At 44.2% G+C, this 20,890-nt stretch overlaps 1 protein-coding gene across 4 annotated transcripts in view; it reads left to right on the forward strand.

Annotated features, from left to right (window-relative positions):
- Nucleotides 1-2,132: 2,132 nt before the first annotated feature.
- Nucleotides 2,133-20,890, forward strand: part of ABCG2 (ATP binding cassette subfamily G member 2) — a 130,702-nt gene continuing 111,944 nt past the window's right edge. Inside the window, exon 1 of one of the 4 annotated variants that reach the window (XM_005608637.4) lies at nt 2,133-2,719. The gene's annotated coding sequence lies outside the window, so the exon portion shown is untranslated. The remainder of the gene's footprint in view (nt 2,720-20,890) is intronic. The other 3 variants (XM_005608635.4, XM_005608636.4, XM_023637747.2) reach the window with 3 other exon arrangements.

The raw sequence follows: 20,890 nt of genomic DNA on the forward strand, positions 1-20,890 counted from the left end.
TATACCCCATGTTAATTAGCAGTTCGCTTTCTACCATTAACATGTCTTGGAGATCTTTCTTTGTCCAGAGGGTATGTATATTTCTATCTCATTCTTTTCAACTGTTGTGTAACATTCTATGTATGCATATGCTACATTTTATTTAACCATACCCTTACTTGTAAATATTTAGGTTGTAATTTCTTTTCTTTCTTTTTCCTTACCTTGCTTCTTTTCCTTTTTTTCCTTTCCATACTGAATTACTATTGTCTTAATATTATATTTAATAACATAATATTACATGTTCCATGAAACATGGGAGGAAATTTGAAAATTAAAGCTTGTGTTACCTTCTGTCAGAAAGCAACGTGTGTTTCCTAAATTGGAATCACTTAGATTTGCCTCAATGGAAAAGAGGCCTCACTTACTTCTTAAGCAAGGACTTATGTAATGTTTATTGTTCTGGAATAAATGGGAATCATGAGAGCGCGAGCCCACTTACTCTGAGGTTTGCTAAGATTTCACTCAGTCACCTTAGCCAAGTGGCCCACAGGTCGTCATCCGTAGGAAGTGAGGAGCCAACATCCGCAACCTGCTTCTTCTGTGCAGGCCTCTCTCTTCTCCCACCACCTGCAGCCTGAACCCGTATGGCCCTCAGCCACACTGTTGTTAGGGGCTGTGTGTAGGTCTTGTCTACCCAGCCTTGGTGTCAGCCCCAGGAGGACAGGGATCATCTCTTACATTCCTTTTGTCCCCAACAGTGTCTAGCTGATCCTTAGAATCATGGTTATTTATTTTTAACATATGTTTTCATTATTCTTAAAATTGTACTTGCCAAGTTAGTTTTATTTGGTTTACAACAAACCACAGAATAAAACTTCTGCCATCTCTATGGACATATCAGCACTTCTTTAAAATGTGCCCTTGATTAGGAAGTGTGTGATTGTGCACTGGTCTGGTTGGTGCCCCCAGGCCTTGCTTATAGACAGACAATTGCACTACTACTAATACACACGTGCCTTGCTCGATTAAATGCCAGGCAGATGCAGGTGCCTCTGTTTTGCCCACGCTCACGTCACAGCCAAGTGGTCAGCTGTGCACTAACTAGGAAAATTATCACACCGGGTCACATCACATCACACAAATAATTTTTCACACTTATTCATGTTTGTGATAAAGAACGAGAGGAGATTTGAATCCTGATACCCTGATACCCAGTGGGTGTCAGCAAATGCTGGCTCATCTCCTTCTCCCTTCAAAAGGAAGCAATCAGCCTCAGGAATTTAAAAGGCAGAACACATTTAAAAGAAGTTCAGATATATCTGCACAGATGGGAGAAATCTTTTTCCAAGATTTGTTCTAAACCTTGTTTCTACTGGAATAAAGAAGAATCTCACACGGATTTCAAATGTGCAAAGATTTGTTGTGTTGTATGATTAAAAAGCAAATTTATATACAAGAGTTACCTATGTTATTCTTGCCATTATGTATTTTTCTCTTCAGGGGTACTTAAAGTACAACTACTACCATGAAGGAGAGGGGTCCCCCCAAATTAAAAAGCGATCCTCACGTTTAAAAAATTCCTGGAGGAGCTATTCTTAATGATTACAGAGTTTCTGTTTGGGGTGATGAAAAAGTTTTGGAAATAGTGGTGATAGTTACACAATCTTATGAATGTCATTAACGCCACTGAATCGAACACTTAAAGGGGCTAAAATGGCAAATTTTATGTTACATGTATTATACCACAATAAAGAAGTGGTAAAAATAGACAGATGGAATTTCTTAATGACGTCAAGATTTTTTAAACTTTCATTGCATTTCAATATAATAGGAAGTCTTGTCTATCTATGATATTATAATAGGAATTATATTATAGGAATGATAATATAACATCACTGTTATAATTATATTAATAGGAAGTCAAGACTTCTTATTATACTTCTGGTTTAGAAAAGGAGAACGCTGAAGGATGGCGTGTTCCAAATACAGCTTCTCTCTTCTCGTGCAATCCCTGGTGGGCCTCTGCAGTGAAGCCTAACACTGTCTTTCCTTTGGTTTCTTTCACTTCCTTTCCAAATCTGTGTTATTTTCCTGTGTTTTTTGCTAGAAGGCAGGGCCTGTGAAAGGAGACCCCTGGCTCCAGTTACGTCAGAGCTAGCAGAAGACAGGAAGTTTATACAGAGCAAAACGATTGGCTCGAGTTGGTTTCGATCCTTCCTAAAGTTATTAGCGCTGGGGATGCTGTCATCAGGATTCTCTTGCACAAAGAGAAAGATATAAAAACATCTCTCCGACTCGTGAGTTTCCTCCCTTTCCCATGCCTTTGCCAGGAATGTCAGAAAAGGATCCCAGGCCGATTGGAGGCGTTAGGTCGTCAGTTTGACTCCCAGTGGTGGACAAAGAAATGTGGGTAATAAACAGCTAACGGTGGGGAAAAAGGGAACTCAAGGAGACGTGAGAACTGTTCGTTTCACCCTGGACATTTCCTCAAAGCTAGTTCATTTGAAAAGCCTCAGTAGCTGCAGGACCTAGCCTGGAGCTGATGAATTTCCTCTCTGATTCTTGCTCTTGACCCCTGAGAGCTGGCAAAGGGAAGCTTCTGGACTTTAAGAGACATGGATCTTGGTTGAAGTCTCCATAGGAAAACCTACAAGTGTAGAAATCATCTTGGTATCACTACTGCCTCTCCACCAAGGTTTGGGCTGCTTTCCTTCCAATATCACACATCCTAAGTGAGGTGAGTTGTCTGTCTGTTTTTGTTTTCAAATGTTCATACTGAGTAGAGAATTTGGATTCTTTTTTGGTGTGTGTCTTTTTTTTTTTTTTTTTTTGGTGAGGAAGATTGGCCCTGAGCTAATATCTGTTGCCAATCTTCCTCTTTTTTTTTCAGTTTTTTCTCCCCAAAGCCCCAGTACATAGCTATATATCCTGGTCGTAAGTCATTCTAGTTCTTCTATGTGGGATGCCACCACAGCATGTCCTGATGAGTGGTGTGTAGGTCCACACCCAGGAGCAGAACTGGAGAACCCCGGGCTGCTGCAGCAGAACACACAAACTTAATGACTTGGCCATGGGCCCAACCCTGGTACGTGCTTTAACAAGTGTGTCGCTTGAGCCAGTCCTTCTCATATTTTAATGTGAGTACGAATCCCCTGGAGATCCTGTTATAAAGCAGCAGAATTCAGTGGGTCTGGGGCTGGCCTGAGATTCTGCATTTCTGACAAGCTCCCAGCGACCTCAGTGCTGCTAGTTGGTGGAACACGCCTTGGGTAACAAGGGCTTAAACTCTCTAGGTTTCCTGCTTTTGGGGGGAAGGGGCTGGGGGCTGCTGGTGGAATGAAGGCACTTGGCAGAGCAGGTGATTTATGTAGCAGGCCTGAGAAAAAAATCAGACTCTGCGCCTGCCGTGGCTGTACCTGCTTTGATAGACTATCTCTAAGTCGTGGCGTTTCCGTGAGACAGTTCCCAGACATGCGAAGTCAAGTCACCTCAAGTGAGGGACGATGTGGGGCTGCTCCTTAGATGCATGGGCCACTGTGAGCAGAGCCAGAAATCTTTTTGTGATTTTTGTAATTTAGGGAATTAAGTGTCCATATCATGCCTCAACTGATGTCGTTAGTGGTCATTTTGAACATTTCAGCTTCAATTAAAAATTATGCATGCTAGAAAAATAAGTGGTGTCTTCCCCCTGCCATTTGGAGGTGAAGATTATAAGGCATATGAATCTATTACATGGTTTGAAGTCAGTTTGAGCAAGGAATAGAATTAATACGGTTTCTGTTCTTGTCACGTGCTTTAACAAGTGTGTCGCTTGAGCCAGTCCTTCTCATATTTTAATGTGAGTACGAATCCCCTGGAGATCCTGTTATAAAGTAGCAGAATTCGGTGGGTCTGGGGCTGAGAGAGTATTCCCCTTTAAAGTGAGTGGCTCCCTGTCCCAAATGATACATGTTTATCTGCAAGTCGCTGTTAACCCAAAAGAGACAAGCCAAGAGGGAAAAACCAAACAGATAAAAGTGTACCTATTCTGTGCCTAGCTGAGGGGAGAAAATAGCAATGGGAGAAAAAAGGAGAAAGAAAGGCGAGTGGTGGCCAGGGAAGTCACAGCTTCACAAATGAATGGAAGAAACCCCAGCCTGGAAAGAGAATTCTTTCTACACATACATGGGACACATGCATGGGACACATGCTTGTGTCTTCCTCAGCGGGAGAAGCGTGCTTGCGGCAGAACAGGTAAATTACAGACTGTGTTGTTTTAATGAACACTCTGAAACTATTGGTCAGTAAGCCGCGGACCATGCAATAGGATCAAAGGTCAGAGGCGTGAACAGGCCTGGTAAGACCCAATATGAGCCCATTAAACCATCCCAGACAGAGGGGAATTGCTTCTGTTTGAAATAAGCTTCAAATGACATTCCTTTCTATCACGGGGTATAAACAGAGGGGTTATTTAAAAATTCAACAACCTGTGTGGCACACACGTTGACCAGTCAGAACAGAAGCTACTGGAAACTGTCCACACAACAGCAAACTGCTGGAAGTCTGTAAGAGTGTACATGGCTGAACATTAGCCTAAGCTATCCCAGGTTTTTATTCAACTTCTTTTGGGGGGAGAAATTGTAAAGCTGCAGATGAGTTCAGAGACATATAATCGTGTTCTTCCCACGATCTGCCAACACGCTGGCCCCATTCTCTCAGGTGAGGCCACTTGCCTCTCTTTTCAAGCCCAGAGCAACCTCTCATTCCAGCTGCATATCTCCTGCAACCTACACCATAGAAAGAAGAGTTCTTTTAAGTCACTGCAAGACTCAAGATCTTGTTTCCTGAGGAGAAGGGAAAATGCATATATTCTTTTGTAAAGAGTTACAGCAGAAAATCAAACTTGATCACCACGTTATCATTCTGTACAAAGATTGTGACACACATTATCCTGCTTGGTTTTTCACAACCATCATGGGGAGTGGCTCAAGGAGAATATTATTTTAAGCTGTTAATGAGGAAACCGAGGCTCGGCTTGAGCAATTTGCTAAAGGCACGCAGCCAGTTACAATCTTGTGCCGATATTCCACGGCTTCCCTGGAGCCAGACGCAGCGAGAAGCACTGTAGCCAGAGTCCACAACAGCAACAGAGAGCACAACGTGAAAATAAAAGAAGCAGTGAAAAGGCAAGGACAGCAAAGAAAGCATGTCGCCAGGTAGAGGGGAGGGATTGTATCCAGGCGGATACTGTACTGGGTCAGTGGACAGGTTGTCAATGGCCTGTACATGAGCACGTAAGGAGGCCATTGTGGAGGAAACATTGTGCGCACAATCAGGGATATATACACAGCATTCTACTTTAATTAGGGCACAGGTTCCTCCTTGGGCTACGGTAAGCATGTCCCAGGCCATTCTATTTTGTAACACTACTTGTCTCGTTTGGGAGGTTTATTCATTTAGTACAGTTTTTGCGTGTCCAGTATCCTTGAGGGCTGTTGCCATATGTTGGGCTACGCCACACACTTGCCATTCTACGTCCTCAACTGCAGCTTGTGGAGCAAATATGGCGAGGGGGTAAAACCACCCTGCAGTGTGTCGCACACGATGGCGTGCACGGACTGCCTCCCAGTTAGAAGGAAGCTGTTGAAAAGAAGACAGGATGCGTGCAGGGATGTAGGGGTGCCCCCACGTACATCTGCGGGTCTGATTATAAGGCAGCTAGGGCCAGCCGTGGGCGCCACAAGCCCACAGCCACCCCCGAGGAGAGGCATAGGCCCCTTTCATGGTGTTGTCTGGTTTTCCCAGCCACATATCAGCAGTAATGATAACTGTTTGGTTACACATTGCTTTAGGTATCCACCCATATTTTTTGAAATACTTTTTTTTGATGGCATGGAGTTATTATGATGTTCAATGCACCAGAGAAGGGAACCTCTTAATTCTATTTGTACAGCAGTCAGCCATCCTACACCATCAAACACAGAGTACCCCACCCTTGGAGTTACATTAGCCTGCTCACGCACAAGCTGGCAGGTATACTTTCGCATGGCAGCATAAGAGGGCAAGGACACAAGAGGGCAAGGACTTGACGAGAGGGGGGTAGGAATGGGAAAGTGGGGGGCACTCTTCCACTCTCGCAGGGCTCTCCAGTCAGAGGCGTGGGCAGCTTGGAGACGCCATGGCAGCCCATGGTTGAAGAGAGAGGCTGCTTGCTGCATACCCAGCAGTTGGAGCGTTGTGTGTCAGCAATGGTGTGTGCCCAGGCAGCAAAAACGTTGGCAGACGTTGTCCTAAGGACGAAAAGTAAGATATATAGAGGGGACCAGAAAAGGGAGGTCATGACCATCCAGCAAGACGCATGGAGTTGCACTGTCTTGAGTCAGTATGGTACTGGCCTGTGGCTTCGAGCCAGTCTGGCAATATCATACCACTTGTCCAGTTGGTGTGGGCACCCCAGGGGCAGTGGTATAGGATAAGGGAGGAACAACAACACACCAGAGGGAAAGGATGAACGTACTTTGAGGAACTGGAGGCCCTGGATTAGTAAGTTTGGAGGTTTTGGGTGGCCCCCCTACAATGAAGGGTCACGCTGTGATAGCCTGCTCTAAGCCTGTTTCCCAAGGAGCTAAGAGACCACACCAGCGGGGCCCCACCTGCCAGTCCCAGGGCCAAGTGACCATGTGGGTCCCAGTAGGGAGTTCTGTGGCAGAGACAAAAGCAAGTTGTTCTGAGTGCCCATCTGTGGTTGCAGTTTCTCTCCTTGATTAGCTCTCGTCTGTAGACATACTGTCATGTCAGGTCTTGTGTCGACATCTGATATGCACTGGGTTGAGTGCGTCTCTCATGTTCATTCAGTTGACGTATGGCAGTTGCCAGGCATCTCGTCCAGTGGGCTAGGGTCCTGTCTTCTGTCCTCAATTGTTGTTTCAGGAAGCTGTTCATTTGTTCCACTTGCCTGGCGGCCGTGGGGTTGTATGGCAGGTGAAAATGCCAATGTATGTCCATTCGATCAGCCCATGTCTGTACCTGTTGGCCAGTAAAATGCATACCTTGGTCGCTGTCAATGTCTGTGGGAATGCTGTAAGCAGCACGGAAGGGTGCCAGGCCTCTCATGGTGGTCTTCTGTGTGGCCCTCTTGCTGGGGTACGCCTGTAGCAGTCCTGTAGACATGCCCGCACAAGTGAGAGCATACCGGCAGCCATGAGAAAGAGGCAAGGGCCCGATGTAGTCCACCTGCCAATGTTGAGTGGGCTGGTTGCTTCTAGTGATTTGGTCTGTGTCTGGGGAATGGCCCAGGGTCTCTGCAAGGAACAAGAAGGCCACACCCGACAGACCTGCACCACACCAGCGTAGCACAGGGGGAGGTCCCAGGCCCTGGCAAAAGGCCATAAGGTTCTTTGTCCCTTGTGTCCAGTTTTCTTGTGTAGCCACTCTGCCACTCTTTCGGCTGGCACTTCTTCCGGGAGATGGATCTGAGCTAACTCCTCTGCTTGTTAGTTTCCTGGTGGTGTTGTCGCCTGATGTGCAGACATACTGTACACTGTTATCGTCATTCCCCAGACCCGTGCCAGATAGCATCCCAGAGCGCTGCCCTCCACAACGGGCGGTCATTAATAGTCCACTTTTGTTGTGCCCATTGTGCCATCCACTGGGTGAGCCCCTTTTCACAACTGAGACCAGAAGCCAAGGGGCACTCCTTTATTGCTGCCTCTGCTAGAGACCCCATCCGAACCCCTCTGGGTAACTGGAAATGTCCAATTCACACGGTTGTCCTTGTGTTAAAACACTCAAGTGCTCGATTTCTTTCACCGTTATTTTGGCTTGGCTGAAGGCCTCCTGCTTGGTGGTCCCCCAGTCCCAGATAATACCCTTTGGCACCAACTTTTAAAGAGGGCAGCCAGCCCGTATCTTATCTCTAACAGTAGCAGGAACCGCTTTTGTCTTACCCCACCAGATAACACCCAAGTATTTGACAGACAACCCAGACCCTTGTACTTTGCTGTCGTTGACCACCCATCCTGGTTGGCATAGGTGGGTGATGAGGGAGCTGGAGGCGTCTTGAAGGGCTGGAGAAGACTCACAGGTTATCATGACATCATCAACACAACGAAACAAGGCAACCTCAGGGGGTTTTTGTCCATCAGGCAGTGTTATAGAGGCATTGCCATGGGGGGGGGGGGCAGGAAGTGATGGAAGCCATTTTGCTCATTTCCACCCCCAACAGCAAAATGCTTTTTGCTCCTGTCGACCAATACATTATTTTCATGTGTGGTCTCTGGTCCCCCAATATCCAAGCCATCTGTACAGCGCTGCAGGGATGGGTCTGGTCCCTTGGATCTCCTCTAAGTGGAGGGGGCTAGGGTGTTCCCAGGCTGTCACCAGGGGCGCTGTAAAAGCCACCAGAACAGTGTTTGGTTGTTTATCACTTTTTTCCCAAGGGGTGCTTGCTGCTCCCAGGGCTGCAGCAGTCAGTTGCTGTGTAGACCGCTGTCTCGGTGCTTTGCTCAGCCTCAGTCACGCCTGCTGGAGAGAAGGGAGGGGCGAGGAGTCCTGGTCACCTGCTGCTGGCGATGGTGCAGGGTGGCTGCATTCACCGTGTTCTCCCTGCCCTGGCAGGCACTTTCTGCCCTGGCCGGCGGCACTGCTGGCCTGTCCTCACTCCTGTGCAGGCACGGGAGCCAGCAGCTATTCTTGTGACTGCCTTACTTTTCTTATTGAAACTTATTTATTTTAATCTCAGCCAACTTGACCATACACAAAACTCCTCAAGGTTTTACTTTCACAAACCTTTTGTTACTTATTTTTTATATTTAGAATTTTTCCTATGTCTTTTTTTTTTCCTTCCTAGTACTTTAGGATGAATTTATCTTTTTTTAACAAAACAAAGAAAAATATCTTCTCTTTATATCTTCTTTATTGAAAACATACATTTTACTTTCTTTGTATAGAGACTTTCTAGAAATATGTGCTTACTTGTAGAAAATTCCTCAGCGTGTACAAAACATGGACATTAATAAACTCAAGAATCTTTCAGTTTCTTTGAGGTAAGTAACCAAAGGCAGACAAATCTGTGTGTAGTAATCAATTTCTAATATTTTATCTGGTTTGGAAGATGACCTAGATACTCAATGAATTTTTATCCTTTAACTTAATTTAGCAAAACTCTAAAGTTTCAAGTTACCAAAAAGATTTTGGAAGCTGTTTTTTAAGTGTTTATACCATAAAACGTAATTATTGTACCTGAAAAGTTTTACCTGTTTTTATTTAAATCATTTGTTCCCAACAATTATGTTTAGATTACTCACAAAAACTTTATGTGATATTAAACAGTCAGCCATCATCTTGGGTTATTTTAAGTACATACACCATAATACATAATTATTGTTAAAAAGTTCCCCCTCAAATTTTTATCCTTTTCGCATCTATTTAGTTTACCTGTTCCCCAGTTCCACCAGTTCTGTGCCAGTATAATTGTGGTGGAATGCATATGCCGAACAGGTGGAGGCAGGTCCGTGGGATCTGCCCCACGAGTCAGGGCTGGTCAGACCTCTGTCCTTTCATCAGACTCCCGTAGGCGTGTTGACAGAGACCCGGTAGTTTTGACTTGAACCAGCCGTGCTTCACTTTCTAATTTTAATTTCTCTTGTAGCTGCCTCACCTTCGCCTAGGCTTCCATTTTGGCCTCTGTTGCTAAGTGAACAGCAGCAAGGAGGGGCCATCCCACTGCTGTAGCTACCGCCCAGGCTTCTGATTTCCTTCTCTCATCATTTATCATGCCCAGGACATCCCTCGCCTTCATTGCAAGCCTCTTACGGTGGAGAGGGGCCACTCCACGGCTTTAGCAACAGCTGGGGCTTCTCTCATGCCCAGGACTTTCCCCTAAGCCCTTTGGCATTTTCGGGGCATCCTCGTACTCATGCAGTGGGCCCCATCCATTAAGGATGGTGGAGACTGGCCCCCATAGGGAGGACACCAGCCAACCCAGGATTACCCCCGCGGATTTCCCTTTCCTATTCCCCATAGTCTGGGTGCTCACACGGTTTTCTTTGGGCTCCTGGCTGGCTCAGCAAGTGTTCCACCACATGCCCATCTGGGTGAGCAGTGTGGGATAGGTTGCTGAGAGACCAAAGAAAAGACCAGGAGACAGCGAACGAGATATATAGGTTTATTGGGAGTTACTTACAGGGAAGGTCCAGTGGCGGCCAGCTGGACAGCAGCGTGCACCCACTACCTACCCCTGAGAGAAGCTGGCTTAAGTAGGCAGAGGAACAAAGGCTGTGTGCTTGCCAAAGGGGACCATCCCTGGATGGCCTGCATTCCAAGGATCAGAGCTCCCCCAGAGGGGCTCCATGTTCCCTCAGACCTCGAGGGCCTTGCTGCCAACTCTCCCGCGAGGAAGCAGCTGGGTTGGCCAAGCCCAGGACTGTTATCATCGTGCGTGCTGGCCCACAGCCCAGACAGGAGCCTCAAGGACACATGGTTTTTAAAGGGGCACGCCAGCTAACGCCCCTACAACTGCCTAGGAATAGTTTTAGAGCAGCACCTCTCAAACTCTATCATGCTTAAATTCACCTGGGGAGCTTGTGAAAACTGATTCCTGGGCCCCAGCTCCAGAGATTCTGGTTCAGTAGGTCAGGGCCCAGGCCTGAGAATTGGCATTTCTGATAAGCTCCCAGGTGATCTCGATGCTCCCATCCAGAAACCACACTTTCAGACTACAGGCACAGCTTCAGTCAGTATTTTTATTTGTATTTTACTTCATTTTTTTAGAGACATTTTTTTTTAAAGATTGGTGCCTGAGCTAACAACTGTCGCCAATCTCTCTTTTTTTTTTTCCTGCTTTATCTCCCCAAATCTCCCCCAGTACATAGTTGTATATCTTAGTTGCAGGTCCCTCTAGTTGTGGCATGTGGGACGCTGCCTCAGCGTGGCCTGGTGAGCGGTGCCATGTCCGCGCCCAGGATGCGAACTGGCGAAACCCTGGGCCGCAGCAGCAGAGCGCACGAACTTAACCACTCGGCCACGGGGCCAGCCCCTCAGTCAGTATTTTTAAATAACATGTTTATAGGAGTTCCCCAACCTGGTCATTGATGATAATCATCAGGTGTTTGTTTAAAATAACATTTATGATTTAATGAGGGGGCTTAGTGTGCTTAATAACAGAGTATAGAGCCAGAATTCCTGGGTTTGAATATTGATGCCATCACACATGCAAGCTGTGTGATTCTGGGGAAGTTAACCCTTCTATGCCTCAGTTTCCTAATCTGTAAAATGAGGACAATGATACAACCTACCTCATAAGGTAGTTATGACTTAACAACGCTGGGCACAGATTATCTCTATATATGTTGCTCTTACTATTACTAAGTCTTGCTCGATTCATAATTATACTTTATGGTAGAAACACCAACCACAAGAATTCACATAGATATCAAACAGTCTTCTTTGATACAGATGTTACGCCAGGGTTTAATCATGTTCTTACATGGATGTGTGAATAGATGTCCTGGGCTGTCAGCTAGCACCTCCCACCAAGAGAAGAAAGAGCAGATGATGCTGAGGAGCTATCAAGGACTTGATCACGCAGGGCCTTATGTATCATCCTAAGAGCCTAGACTTAACTCTGACCGCAATGAAAGCCATCAACATAGTTAGAAGTTGGGCGGTGCAATCAGAATTGCATTTTAGAAATGACTCTTGTTGCAGTGTGGAGGGTAGTTTGGAAGAAGGTGAGGCTAGAGACAGAGAGCTGTTTGAATTGAGTGTTGTAAACATCCTGGCGAGAATTATCAAAGGCTTGAACTAAGGCAGCGCGGTAAAGCTCGGCACAGGGATGCCATGGTTCAGGTGATGGAACAGAGCACATCCCGTGACTCAGAAAGGAAACGTACTGGATTGAAACCCCTTAGCTTATGCCTCTCCTCTACATCGAAGCTCCTTGAGGCTGAGGACTGAGCCTAACTCCTCTGTAGTCCCAGCCCCTGGCTCATACTAGGTCCCTGAATGGGTGAGGGAGAACAAATGAAATCCTCCTTGTGGTCCTCAAGTCTCTGTGTGATCTAGCCCCTGCTTCTCTCTCCAACCTCATCTCGCTCTTCTTTCGCCTTTGTTCTTATCACACTGGCCTTCCTTTAGGCCTTGAAAATGCCCAGCTGTGACCTCTTGTCCAGGGGTGTTAAACTTCTGCCCTTGGGGCAAATACATCCTGCCATCTATTTTTATCAAGTTTTATTGAAACACAGCCACTCCTATTTGATTATGTATTGTCTATGGCTACTTTAGTGCTATAATAGCAGGTAGAGTAATTGTGACAGAGACCATATGGCCTGTGAAGCCCAAAATATTTACTCTCTGGCCCTTTACTACAGGGAAAGTTTGTTGATCCCTGCCTAGTTCTTTGAAATTGCTGTGACTGCTAATTAAAACCCTACCCTCAACAAAGCTACAGTAATCAAAATTGTGGTATGGGCTTAAAGAAAGACATACAGACCAATGGAATAGAATAGAGATGCCAGAAATAAACTCTCATATATATGGTCAATGATTTTTGACAAGGATACCAAGGCCATTCAGTGGGGAAATGACAGTCTTTTCAACAAATGGTGCCACAAAAACTGGGGACCCACATGCCAAAGAATTAAGTTAGACCCTTGTCTTACACCATATTCAAAAATTAACTCAAAATGGATCACAGACCTAAATGTAAGAGCTAAAAGTGTAAAACTCTTAGATGAAAACTTATGGGAAAAGCTTCATGACCTTGAACTTGGCAGTGATTTCTTGGATATGACACCAAAAGCCTGGGCACCAAATGAAAAACTAGATAAACTGGACTTTATAAAAATTTAAAACTTTTATGCATCAAAGGACATTATTAAGAGCGTGAAAAGAATGGCAGAAAATATTTGCAAATCATATATCTGATAAGGGGTTAATATCTAGAATATATAAAGAATACGTACAGCTCAACAACAACCTAAGCCAAACAACCCAATTAAAAAAGAGTAAAGGATTTGAATAGACATTTCACCAAGGAAGATATACAAATGGCCAACAAGCACATGAAAAGATGTTCAACGTCACTGATCATTAAGGAAATGCAAATCAAAACCACAATGAGATACCACTTCATACCCACTAGGATGGCCATAATAATAATAAAAAAAGGAAAATAACAACTGTTGGCATGGATGCGGAGAAACTGGAAACTTTGTGCTTCCCTGGTAGGAGTGTAAAATGGGTAGCTGCTATGGAAAACAGTTTGGCAGTTCCTCAAAAATTTAAATACAGAATTACCATATGATCCAGCAAATTCCATTTCTATGTATATATCAAAAGAATTGAAGCAGGCACTCAAACAGAGATTTGCACACCCATATTCATAGCACCATTATTCACATTAGCCAGATGGTGAAAGCAATCCAAGTGTCCATTGACACGAATACCACATGTGGTATAGGTGTGCAATGGAATATTATTCCCCCTTAAAAATTCCAACACAAGCTACAACGTGGATGAACCTTGATGACATTATGCTAAGTGAAATAAGCCAGCCACCAAAGGACAAATACTTTATGATTCCACTTACATGAGGTACCTACAGTAGTCAGCTTCATAGAAACAGAAAGTAGAATGGTGGTTGCCACTGGTGAAAGTGGGGAGAAAGGAGTTATTGTTTAGTGGGTATGGAGTTTCTGTTTGGGAAAATGAAAAACATTCTGGAGATGGATGGTGGTGATGGTTATACAATAATGTGGATGTATTTAATGCCACAAAACTCTACCCTTAAAAATGGTAGATTTTATATTATGAATATTTTACCACAATAAAAGTAAAAAGAACTCTACCCTCAGGTTTTTGCGTGGCTCATTCTTACTTCTTTAGTTTTCAGCTCAAATGTTATCTCCTGAAGGAAGCCTCCCATTACTCCATGTAATTGCCTTGTAGGACATGTCGCTATCTGAAATGCTCTTATTTATACATTTATATACATATTCATCATCTGTCTTCATTAGAATGTAAGCTTTCTGAGGATAGAGTCTTTGTCGAATTCAAAGCTGTATCCTAACACTTAATTCTTGGCACATAGAAGATGCTCAATAAATATTTGTGGACAAAACTCATCAAAACAGCTTAGAGAGAAAAAGGCAAGGGCTCTACCTTGAGGTTGTATTAGTAAACGTATTCTGTGGGAGTTTCAAATGTACAGTATTTGAAAGTCAAAGTCAAATTGAAAAGGTAACTTCGATAGTATTAGCAGTGGTGGCGGGGTGAGAGGGCATGAAGAAGAAATGAGTCAAACATTTGTGTAAAATATTTCCCTTCCCGACTTTCCATATGAATTCCCTTCTCAGCCTCCCAATTCCCAGGGCTTCAGCACTTCCTCTCTTTCCTCTCCATGTATCACCTGCTGGTCATGGCTGCTTTCATGCTTCAATGCCAGAGTGGAGTGGCTGCAACGGTAACTGCATGGCGCATGAGCATAACAGATTTACTATCTCGCCTTTTACAGAAAAAGCTTGCTAACCAATCCCTAGTGTAGATAAAGATAGTGGACTCAAGATACTTGTTCACTCCTCTCCAAGAAATTTCATGATATTCATTTGTGTCAGCCTAGAAATATGTGTTGAGCACCTACTGTGCTTCAGGCACAGTCTTAGGCATGGGGGATAGAACAGTGAGTGAAATAGAACCCTGCTCTTGTAAAGCTCCCCTTCTAGTGGGAGAAGACAGATGATAAACAATAACCAAACAACTAATAAAGTATGTTAGAGGGTGGGAAGGGCTAGAGAGAAAAGCATAGTAAGGGAAGGGCTGATCAGGAAGGCAAAGGAGGTTTTGTAATTTTAAATAGAGTGGAGGAAAGCATTTAGGTAGAAGAAATGGAGGCAGGGGTATGTCTAGCATGTTAGAGAAACACCTAGGAGGCCAGTGTGGATGGAGGAAACGTTCCTTTCCATGATCCCCACACCCACGCATTCTGGCTCCGTGCAATACCGGCTGTTGGTTTAAGGCCTTTACCCCATGCTGTAGGGCAGCATCTCAACCTTGCATGGTGTCCCAGCTTGCACTGTAAGTGAGGCTTCAACAGGCCACTTCACTGTTCTATCCGGCCAACTTCTTTTGCGTAACGAGGGTATGCAGGGGACTTTGAGAGTGTGAGCCCATTTCGAAACCTCTTTGGCTGGGACGTATGCCCATGGTTGGAGACAGTGTTTTATGGGATACCATGGCAATGGATGAGACATCCTGTAACTTCATGGCAGTAGTGTTAGCAGAAGCTCTGCACGCAGGGAAAGTAGATTTTTACCCAGAATATGTAGCTATCCCTGAGAACGTAAGGAGCTGTTCCCTTTATCATGAGAGGACTCTACCATAATCAACTGCTGCTAGGTGGCCACCTATCACCTGGACAATGGTGCAATATCAGTGGCTTGGTATTGGCTTCTGCTGTTGGCAGATTGGGCACTCAGCACTAGTTATAGCTGGAGTGGCCTTGGGCAGGTGAAAGCCATGTTATTGGCTCACAATTCCTTCTATGTTGCCATGGACACTTTGTATATGGATCTATTGAAGAAGCACTGGGATGCCTGGAGAAAGGTTTCCTGACATTCACAAAATAGATCCTCTTGATCAACTGATTTTTGAAAGCCTCCACCATGTTGGATACCCTCCACAGGATATATACATGGCACACAAATATTCTCACACTTTGTGTCTGCTCTAAGAGGCCCGTACATAGTCCATCTTGTCACCAATTTTTCAATTAGTTCTTTCCAAGTCCTCAACGAACTGGCAATCTAGTAGCCACTGCCATACATATATATATATATATATCTTTGTACCTCAGGCCATGAAATAAACAACCAGATATAACTCCAAAGTTCTGTCCACTTGCAGGATTTCCCTTCATCATGGTCTTTATGGTCATGTCTGAGTGGGTTGTAGTACAATGGACATTCACTAGACTCGTGCTGTAATCTCTTCTGTGAACTGCTCATTGGGAATTCCCCAAGAGGTCACTTATATAGGTTGAGGAAAAAGTAGAGAAGTAGTAGGAAAAGGTACCTTGGAAAGTGGAGCCAACTGACTATATATATTACTTGTGCCTTCTGGACCTACTGGGGTCCAGTCTCCTGTATACCACTTCCGTACTACAATAGAAATGTTGCTGGGTACATCTAGTTTTGTGGTTCATGATGGGAAGTTCAGGTTGCATAGTCACTTGGTGCCATGTAGTCATGTGTTCAGTCTCAAAAACCAGGGCCAGTAGCAAGCCAGAGCTGCTTTTCAAGGGGAGAATATTTGTCCTCAGAGGAGAGTCTGGCCTTACCAAACCCGTAGAGGTCTGTGCTGTAATAATCCTACTGGAGTTTGCCTCAGGCTGTATACACAATCTCTCTCTCTCTCTGCAACAGATGCTACTAATAACATTTGGTCTGCTAGGTCCTAGAGTCGAGTACCAGGGCAGCTTCTCTTGAAGCCTGGAACCCTTTCTTGTACCTGGCACCACTCAAACATGGTAGCATTACAAGTTATCAAATGAATGGGTCAGAGCAGCATGCTCAACTGTTGCATACACTGTCTCCAAATTTGAAAGAGGCCCACTCAGTATGGTGCTTTTTGTTTTATTTTTTTTCCTTCATGGTGGAAAGTGCAAGGTACAGCAACTTGAGTCTCATTTTAGAAAGGCTATCCTAACATGGCCCAGATGATGGAGCCTCTACAAAGATCACTGAGGTAGTAGACCTATTAAATTTTATAGGGCTTACCTCCAACCCTTTGGAACCCATATATGTAAGTAAGGTATTTTTTGATGCTTTTTTCTTTCTCCTTGCTAGACCCAATGGGCATAATGACGTTAACATACAGAATCAGCATGATGTCCTCTGGGACATCAAGGCAATCAAGGTTCCTCCCAACTACAGTCACGCACCACATAACAACAATTGGGTCAAGGACGGACTGCATTTATGACAGTGGTCCCATAAGATTAGTACCATATAGCCTCGGAGTGTAGTGGGCTATACCACCTAGGTTGTTTGAGTACACTCTACGATGTTTGCACAACAAGAAAATAGCCCAAGGATGCATTTCTCAGGACGTATCCTGTCATTAAGTGACACATGACTACGTTATGATGGCTGGAGAGACGACATAATGCTGGGACATGAACATAAATGTGCATTGCTGTTCCTGCTATGTAAATGCAAATTGCGTTTGATTTTCCTTGTTGATTAGAAAGGAAAAGAAAGCATTTGATAGGTCAATGGCTGCATGCCAGGTACCAGATGCTGTGTTGAATGTCTCAACTAAATGATACCAACTAAATGAACTGCTGCTGAGATTGGCACCACCACCTGATTCAGATCATCATATCTAATGTCATTCTGTATGATCATCTCACTTTCGTACCAGCTAAACAGGTGAGTTAAATAGGAAGGTTGAAGGAATCACCGCCCCTGTATCATAAACCTCTGCTGTTGGTATTAATCTCTGCAGTTCTCTCAGGGAGGTGGTATTACTTTTGGGTTCCTGTTTTTGTAGACAGGAGTAAGGAGTGGGAGGGCAGTTCCAGAGGATTCCACGTGATGCTTCCTACCATAATAGCTGTCACTTCATGTGCGGATCCATGTTTAGACTAACTTAGGCCAAGACTTCATCTATCTGCTGATCTCCCTAAGTTGCTACTCTGAGTTTTTGAGCCTGGTGGCATTTTGTGTCCCTGGGAGTCAACGTAATTTCAGAAGTAGTGTCTAATAATCCCAGGAAGCGTTAGGCATTACCTTTCCCCAAGTGCATAGTCACCCAGCAAATCTCTCTGGGGTAGTACTATGTAAGGTATGTCCCTGGGCCAGAGAGATTAGTATGGACAAGGAACTTGTTAAAAATGCAAATTCACATGCATTACTCCACTCCTACTAAATCAGAATCCCTGAGAGTGGATCCCAAGATTCTCAGCAGATTCAAAGATCGAGAAGCACTAACTTTAGATCAGTGGTTCTCAGCCAGGTATGATTTTGCCCTTCAGGTAGGGCTGCCAAATAACATACAGGGCTCCCAGTTACATTTGAATTTCAGATAAACAACAAATAATTTTTTAGTGTAAGTACCCCCCATGCAATAATTTTAATCTGAAATTCAAATTTAACCTGTATTTTTATTTGCTAAATCTGGTAACGCTACTCCCCAGAGGATATTTGGCAATATCTGGCAATCACTTTGGTTATCACAACTGGGGAAAGGAGTGTGCGTGTGCTACTGGCATCCAGTGGGTAGAGACTACATATGCTGCTAAGCATCCCAGTGTACAGGATAGCCCCCGACAACAAAGAAATACCCAGAATGTCAGGAGTGCCAAGGCTGAGAAACGCTGGTTTGGAGGGGCTGAACAGGTTGCACATAATGGATCCATTCCTATTTTCCTGCAACTTGCATTCCTTTGCCTACAGTGTGCTAGAGAATTTCTGGCGTTTCAACCTCGTTGATATCATTGAGTCAACCTCTAGGCTATCATTGAGTCCAGGCTTTCAATAGCCAACCTTTTCAAACTGTTAGCACTATCCCCAGTATTCAAACCAACATGTTATATTCCAAAACCTGGAGGAGTACACCCATGTCAATGAATTTGGCTGCCTGAGTATTATATTTTATCCCTGTTGGCTTAACACTTTTAGAATCTATACCCTCAACTCCTCTCCAGACTTCTGTTGTTACAGGTTGGCAAAGTCATGCAACTGTTAGCATATCAGCTCTCTCCTCCTAGAGCAGGCTTCGTGCTGCTCTCTCTGAGGTATTATTCCAGTTATCTATTGCTGTATAACAAAACACTCTAAAACTAAGAGGCTTAAAACAAGTTATTATTGTGTGTCATGGTTCTGATGGAGTGGATTTGAAAGACAATGGGACAGGGATTGGAGAAACAAGTATAGAGAATTCTTTTGGAGAGTTTTGTTGTAAAAGAGAGCAGAGCAAAAGAGCAGTGTTTGGAAGACGTGCGATGAAGAGAGATGTTGTTGAAGATAAAAAAAACAGGAAACATCATCATCATGGAGGCCTGAGAAGATTCCTTTGTTTCTCCCCTTCAATCTACAGTGAGTAAAACATCCACAACCCAACAAAGGCCACACTGCACAACACACCAGGATGCCGGAAAGATCCACACATCTGTACATATAAAGATGGGTGAATTGTAGCACATGGAGGAATAGCAGAGGCAGAGCCTGTGACCAACAACCACCTGACCTCCAACCTGGTAGCAGCAGCAGAGGTGAGCACAGGACCCCTACATCCCAACCACAGCCTTGTACCAGGCTCCCTCTCAGCCTCTCCTCCCCCCACAACAGTAGCAGAGCTTCTAACCCCGGTGATCCTCAGTGCACCTGAGGTATCAGCCATCTCTGTGCCTCTGCAGCAGCAGCAGCAAAGCCAGTGATCACAGTGACACCAGCAACAGCAAGGCACCCATGACCCTCAGAAGTGGCAGCGGCAACAACAAGGGTATCAGCAACACCCTGAACAGAGGCGATGGAGGGTGGAACATGCAGATCCTCAAACGTAGGTAGAAGCAGCTGAGATAAGAGAAACCAGAAACTAGCGCTGTAGCGCCACCTACTGAAAAACAAGACAAAGGCCTCTAATCTCCAAGCAGTTGAAAAGTTTGAATCAAAACAAAGCTAGACCTAAATAAAAAACGGGTTTGCTACAGCAAATGTGCCATCAGAGGAATAAATCAGCAAGCACCCCAAAAAGCCACAGTACCATGCCATTACAGAAAGAAAGCAGTTCTCCAGATACCAAACATAAACTCATGGAAGACCGTGACCTAACTGATAAGGAATTCTAAGCAGCTGTCCTGAAGAAAGTCATTCAGCAACAAGAAGACTCAGAAAGGCAGGTCAGTGAGCTCAGGAATAAAATCACTGAACAGGAGGAATACTTTACCAAAGAGACTGAAACTTTAACAAAGAACCAAACAGAAATTCTGGAGCTGAAGAACTCAATAAATGAGATGAAGAATGAGTCAGAAAGCATTGAAAATAGAGCAGATCATCTGACGGAGAGAATTAGTGACCTTGAAGATAAAAACCTAGAAATGACGCAGGTAGAAGAGGAGAGAGAACTAAGACTTTAAAAAAACAATGTAGAAATTCTACAAGAATTATCTGACTTCATTAGAAATGGAAACATATGGATAGTGGGTATCCCAGGTGGGGAAGAGAGAGAGAGGGGAGCAGAGAGCTTATTTAAAGAAATAATAGTGGAGAATTTCCCAAACCTGGGGAAGGAACTAGATATAGAAATCCATGAAACTAATAGAACACCAAATTATCTCAATGCAAAATCACCTTCTCCAAGATACATGATAATAAAACTGTCAAAAATCAATGACAAAGAAAGAATATCAAGAGAAGCCAGGGAGAAAAAGAAAACAACCTACAAGGAGTCTCCACTAGGCTGTCTGCAGATTTCTCAGCAGAAACTCGACAGGCCAAGGGAGGGTGGAAAAATACATTCAAAATATTGAAAGATAGGGAAATAAGAGAAAAAATGAAGAAATCATCAAACTAAAAAGCTTCTGCACAGCAAAGGAAAGCATGAAGAAAGCAAAAAGAAAACCTAACAGTTGGGAGAAGATATTTGCAAATCATATATCCAATAAAGGATTAATATCCAAAATACACTAAGTAGCAAGCAAACAAACAACCCAATTAAAAAATGGGCACAGGATCTGAACAGACATTTTCCCAAAGTTATACAGATGGCCAACGGGTACATGAAAAGATGTTCAACATTACTAATTATTATGGAAATGCAAATCAAAACCACAATGAGATATCACCCCACACCTCCCCTCAGAGTAGCTATGATTAAAAAGACAAGAGGGGCCAGCCCGTGGCCGAGTGGTTAAGGTTGCGTGCTCCACTTC

The sequence above is a fragment of the Equus caballus genome, chromosome 3, assembly GCF_041296265.1.
Source record: "Equus caballus isolate H_3958 breed thoroughbred chromosome 3, TB-T2T, whole genome shotgun sequence".
In the NCBI taxonomy this organism is placed as follows: Eukaryota; Metazoa; Chordata; class Mammalia; order Perissodactyla; family Equidae; genus Equus; species Equus caballus.